This window comes from Macrotis lagotis, chromosome 1 (assembly GCF_037893015.1).
Source record: "Macrotis lagotis isolate mMagLag1 chromosome 1, bilby.v1.9.chrom.fasta, whole genome shotgun sequence".
Lineage (NCBI taxonomy): Eukaryota > Metazoa > Chordata > Mammalia > Peramelemorphia > Peramelidae > Macrotis > Macrotis lagotis.
In genome coordinates, this window is record NC_133658.1 from 848626763 (window position 1) to 848633037 (window position 6275).

At 47.3% G+C, this 6275-nt stretch overlaps 1 protein-coding gene across 2 annotated transcripts in view; it reads right to left on the reverse strand.

Moving 5' to 3' along the window:
* The window catches only part of STK40 (serine/threonine kinase 40), a 55357-nt gene extending 50274 nt beyond the window's left edge, over nucleotides 1-5083 (reverse strand). For both annotated transcript variants that reach the window (XM_074217553.1, XM_074217551.1), the window contains exon 1: nucleotides 4908-5083. The gene's annotated coding sequence lies outside the window, so the exon portion shown is untranslated. The remainder of the gene's footprint in view (nucleotides 1-4907) is intronic.
* Between the last annotated feature and the right edge of the window lie 1192 nt (nucleotides 5084-6275).

Below are 6275 nucleotides of genomic sequence, written 5' to 3' on the forward strand. Positions count from 1 at the left end.
ATTCTCTTTAATTTACATTTATCATAATTTTAGATACATTTTTTTAAATGAACTTCAAAGGTATTATAGCTTTTAACCACTTAACTTTTAAGATTCTTTAACCTTGTTAGACTGGACAGCAGTTCTCAAAGTGTGGCCCAAGGAATCCTGGTGGTCCCTGAGATCTGTAAAGGGGCCTGTGAGGTCAAAACTAATTTCATAATAATACCAAGTCATTTTAATTTCTAAATATTGTAAATAGTGAAAAACTCTCTGGGGCGGTCCTCAATAATTCTTGAACATGTAAAGGAAGAGGTCTTGATGCCAAAGGCTTTGGGAACTGATATCTAAGGGAACTCCTTTGCTTTTTGTAAAGAAGTCTTTTGTACTGTAATAAATCCTTCCATTCTTGTTGCTTTGTGCATTTTGGATTTTCCCTCATTAACTTTTTTTTTAGTTTTTTTTTTGCAAGGCAAATGGGGTTAAGTGGCTTGCCCAAGGCCACACGGCTAGGTAATTATCAAGTATCTGGGGCTGGATTTGAACTCAGGTACTCCTGACACCAGGGCCGGTGCTCTATCCACTGTGCCACCTAGCCACCCCCCTCATTAACTTTTATTTTTATTTTTTAAATTTTTCTTTAAAATATGTATAGCAGGGGCGGCTAGGTGGCGTAGTGGATAAAGCACCGGCCCTGGAGTCAGGAGTACTTGGGTTCAAATCTGGTCTTAATAATTACCCAGCTGTGTGGCCTTGGGCAAGCCACTTAACCCCATTTGCCTCGAAAAAACCTATAAAAAAATAAATAAATGGATGAATGAATGAATGAATAAATGACATATGTATAGCAGTATAGAATCTTGTTAACATTTGCAGACCCAACATTTAAACCAATTCCTGCTAAGCGAAGTCAATTGGCTAGCCATCCTCCTCAAGAGATACTTTAATGTCTGATTATGCCATATAATTTCAGCCCAATATGTTTACTGGAAAAAGAAATGAAAGCATTGACGTGAAATCTTTGCAGTCTATGCTTAGAAAAATGTCCAATTTAGTCTTGAGCTACATTTTAGACTGGAAGGATTTTTCTAATACAGATCACTACTGTCCACTCCATACCAATCTGTCCTTTGGGTTTTAATTACTATAGGTCGGAGAAGAAAGATCCCTTCAGTTAAGTCTGATTTTTTAAAAAAGAAAGCATCAGGATGGCTAGGTGGCACAGTGGATAGAGCACTGGCCCTGGAGTCAGGAGTACCTGAGTTCAAATGCTGCCCCAGACACTTGATAATTACCTAGCCGCGTGGCCTTGGGCAAGCCACTTAACCCCATTGCCTTGTAAAAACCTTTTAAAAAAAGCATCCTTATATATCCCAGAAAAAAATTCAAGTTCCTAAGAGGGGATGGATTCAAGATCAAGAATGCTTAAAAGGCTGAGACATAAATAAGTGTTCCATAGTTCTTAACTTCAGTAGCTTAAAGCTTGGATTAAGCCTTTTGTGACACCCTATATATTTTTGAGAAGTGACCAATGCAGGAATTTGGTTTGCTGTACTATCCCAGTCTGTTTTTGGAATTTTGTTTTTATTGTCTTTCTCAATGAGGGAGATGAAGTGGTATGGGGGGGGGGAGGAAAGACTTTCCTTGTTGGGGGAAAAAAAGAAATTCAGGGAAGGTCAAACTTCCTTTTCTAATCCTCATTAAGAGTTAAATTTACTACAGTCTAGAGAAAGAATTTTATTACAAAGGACAAGTGCCTTTATCTGAGGAGACTTATCTCACTTCTTTAGCATGATCTCTTATTTCTTTCACATGGTAAGACCAAGGACAATAGTGCAGAGTTATAGCATAGTTGAAATGAAGAGAGTTCCCAGAAATCCCCAAGTACAGTTCTAAATCTGACCCCAATGATGAAATCAGGAATCTAATATTAGCTAGAGGTGATACAATTACTTCTGAAAGACTGTTTTGCATAGGCACAAAAGTCAATTTATCAATGGTATCATTCTTGTATTCTGTATTGGGGGGATAGTGAATAGCTCAGTATTCACAAAATCTAAGTTTTTCTAGGGTGGCTATTATGGAGCCACAAGCAAATGACAAACTTCTGACCCAGTTTTTAGGCAGTGAATTAGGAAGAGAAACCTAACACTAGTATCCCTTTCTAGGATTAGGTCCCCAAAGATCATTTGGAAAAGCCCACTTCTTTTGCTAAAGACCCTGGTCAGTTTGGCTGGCATGTGATGGGGCTAGTGGAGAGAAAGGGGTTACAATTCAGTGACCAAAAACTGCTTTCCTGGGACTTCCTCAGCCCAATGAGTTGTTTCTAAATAAGGCATTTTAGGGTGGGATATTTGTGTTAAGAAATTTGAGCTTCAGGAAGCTCACCTCCCTGGCTAAATGTATGCACATAAGTGGAGGAGCATGGGTAAGTCAGTCTCTCCATCCTGGTGTGTACAGCTGCCCTTCTCTGGGACATCATTTAAAGACAAGTGAAAAAGTCACAACATTAGAAAACAAGTTATAAATAACAATAAGAGTTACATGACATGCAATCATTTAAAACTTTTCTTTTGTTCTTACTTTTATATTTTGATGTGTGTCAATAAAAAAAGTTAAAACAAAATTGTAAAAAATATTTGGAAAAATATCACTAAAGCTCAAATGGGTTTTCTCAGAGACTTTGTAATACTTCTCCAAGGACAGCTACCCTGTACTTCAACTGCTAGTGTTGAAAGTGATTACTATATGAGTCTGCAGAATTTTGTGCTCCTTCCTAAACCTATTCAGAATTGGGATCAAGGTTATGTTAAGGGAATCACATTAAATAATCTATAGATTTTTAGATACTTTCTCTGATCCCTTAACCCCCCCCATTCCTTTGAAATTCATATTCTTTCCTATACAAGGTGCTACCCTAAGTTATCCATTTTCCTCCCCAATGACTCTAACATTCTAGCCTTTTAGATTATCTAGTAAAAACTCTTTTCCCCCACTGAAACTCATTATTTTACAGGAGAAAAACTGAGCCCCTAGAGAAGGGGGGAAACACATGGTATGGGAGAAAGAAGAGTTGCTCTAGACTTAGGACTTGGATTCAAATACATTCTCTGACACTTCAAGTGCTTGTCTGTGTGAGTGACTTTGGACAAGTCACTTAACTTCCCAAGGTCCCTGCTTCCTCATCTACAAAATGAAGGTTTTTGGGCTAGATGGTCTGAGTACTCTTCCTCTTCCCAGATCTATATAACAAACACTCAAGACTAAAACTCACACCTCCTGATTTTTCCAGGCTAGCTTTCTTTCCAAGCTTTCTAGCTTGCTGTGGTTCAATTTCTCAGAAATTTTGTTTTTAGAAAGAGTAAAATGAAACCGCAAGATCTAACTGACTTCCAGAGCATTTCTTCAGTTTAAAGGAACACTTTCAGTCATCATCAAGTCAACTAATTGTTGAAAGTTATTTCCTGAAGTCTACAATCACAAATGCTGAAAAAATGAAGTAAATCCTACATACCTGTTTGCAATCTAACATTAACCAAATCCTTAAGAAAGCAACCCTATCATCCAAATGTGCAGCTGTCCAAATTGTGGGAGTTTAAGAGCTCTATTCTGCCTAATCTGGGCTACCTTACTGTGGCAGGTGTGGGCCAACAGAGATAAAATTTGTAAAGGGCTTAGTAAGTGTTCCCTTCCCGATACCCCTCTTTAGTGCCCTGATCTAAGTAGGTAAATGCCCACCACCTACCTTTGATTGAATGGAATGGGAACTGAGGGTCTGACTAGGCTTTTGCAAATAAACCACTATTTGAGGTATTTCACCTCCCTTTATTTCTCCTCTAAGACTTTTGCAAACTTTCAGATACAATGTTAAAAGGAAAGGCCTTGGAAACAAAGATCACTATGTGAAAGCAGAAAGTATTCCTTTTTATGTACCATTACATTTCCTTATTTGAAGACTGGACTTCCACAAATTTTGTGCTTCCTTATCTTAAGCAGAACCCTAAAGGGAAACACACCCAGTAAGACTTTCTCTTCCTCCTCATAGGTTCTCCAGGAGAAGTACTCCACAATCTGGGGCTTTTTTTTTTTTTTTTAGGTTTGGTTTTGTTTTGCAGGGCAAGGGGGTTAAGTGGCTTTCCCAAGGTCACACAGCTAGGGGATTATGAGGTGTCTGAGACCGGATTTGAACTCGGGTCCTCCGGACTCCGGGGCCACTGTGCCACCTAGCTGCGCCAGGGCTTTTCTCCCCCCATAACACAAAAGGCCAGAAAGCAAACAGCTACAGGAGAAAGCTCTTATTGCTACTGCTCCAGCTCAGGCCGTTCCATTTAAGGACACCCACAGCACCTCGCTTATCAGGTGGTGCCACCTGGAGTGGAACTGGGAGGATCCCGCAGTCAGGTGAAAGGTACAAACCACGCAAGGCTCTGGCACCCAAAGCGCCCAGGTGCCAGAGCCAGGGCAGGAAGCCGGCCAGGTGGTGACGAGCAAGCGGAGGGGGGGAGGCTCGGGCAGGAAAGTGCGGCAGAGGGCCGAGTCTCCGCGGGGCGCAGCATGCCAGGAAGGTCGGTCACTGGGTGGCAAGGCTCGTCACGAGCCCAGGTGTGGGCTCCGGCAGGGCTGCCGGGCACCGGGCACCGGTCCCCTCCTACACGCCCCCCGCTTCCTTCCCGGCGGCTCGGGATGACCAGGGCACCACCCGGCTGGGCGGGGGGCCTCGAGGCAGGGCGCCCCGCGAGACCCTCACACCGGCGGCCCCCCGCGGTCCCCGCCCCCCCATTCATCCTTTCTCGGCGCAGTCGCCCCCCCGCGGCCAAGCGATCTAAGCCTGCCCCGGGCCGGGGCCCGCGCCCCGCCCCTCCCCCAGCCCGCGGCCGCTGCCCCGGGGGGCGCCCCCCAGCCCCCGCGCCCCCCCCGGCGCCGCTCACCTTCCCCCGGCGCTCAGCGCTCCTCGCCCATAGTCCGCGTCCCGGAGCCGGGGGCTGCTCGGCGCTCCGTCCCGGGGGGCGGGAGGCCGGGGGGCCGGGGGGCCGGGGGGGCGGGAGAGCCGCTCTACCGCCGCCGCCCAGCGCAGCCGCCCGAGCCGCCGCCGCAGCCGCCGCCGCCGCCGCCCGAGCCGCCGCCTCCCTCCATGGCTGCGGCGCCGCCACCTGACAACGGAAGTGACGCACCGCCACCCCCGCCCCCAGCCCCCCTCCCGGCTCGGAGCTCCGCCCTCGGGCCCGCGGAAGGCGGCGGAGGACGCTCCGCCGGCTCCCTACCCCGACCGCTGATTGGCCTCCGGGGAGCCGCCATGTCAGTGCAGGGCGGAAGCCCGTCGACTTCGGGGCTGGGAGGCCGGGCCCTGCGGGGACTGGCTCTCGGCGGAGACGGGGCCGAAAGGGGAGGGACGATTGGCTGCCGTCAGAGAGGGGGCGGGCTCTGCCGGCGCTGCTCCTTCCAGGCGGAGGCCACAGGGACGGTGACGGCTCAGCCCCGCCCCTCACACCACCCCCGCCTGAATCACGCAGGCGCCCCCACCTCCCGCCCCTTCGGAAATCCGCTCCGGCCGTTTGACAGTTCCCTGGGGCTGCGCTCCCGCAGCGGGGCGGCCCGGGGGAATACCGTAGTTATGGGACGAGCGGCGCGGCCCGGCACCCCCGCCAATCTCCGAAGCCTTGTGTTTGTATTCTCCATGAGCCTGAGTGCTAATAATAATGATAATAATGATAATAATAATAATAATAATAGCTCGGGGCGGCTGGGTGGTGTAGTGGATAGAGCACTAGCCCTGGAGTCAGGAGGACCTGAGTTCAAATCCGACCTCCGACACTTAACCCCACTGCCTAGCAAAAACCTAAAAAAATAATAATAGCTAACATGTATATATCATTTACAATGTGCCAAGCACTTTTCCAATTTATCTCACTGTGAACAGCTCCGGGAGGTTGGTGCTATCATCATCATTCTTATTTTACAAATGAGGAAACTGAGGCAAGGGTGAAGTGACATGCCCAGGGTCATAAGGCTTAGAAGTATCAGAGGACAGATTTGACTCTAGGTCTAGAGTTATTGTTTATTTACCGAACACAGCGACATCATTGATAATAAAAATAGCGCTATATTTCTAAACACGAATCCCTGATGGGTAGGTGCAAGCATTCACATTGGGAGTTCCTGGGGCAGCTAGGTGGTGCAGTGGATAGAGCACTGACCCTGGAGTCAGGAGTACCTGGGTTCAAATTCGACCTCGGACACTTAATAATTACCTAGCTGTGTGGCCTTGGGCAAGCCACTTAACCCCATTTGTCTTGCAA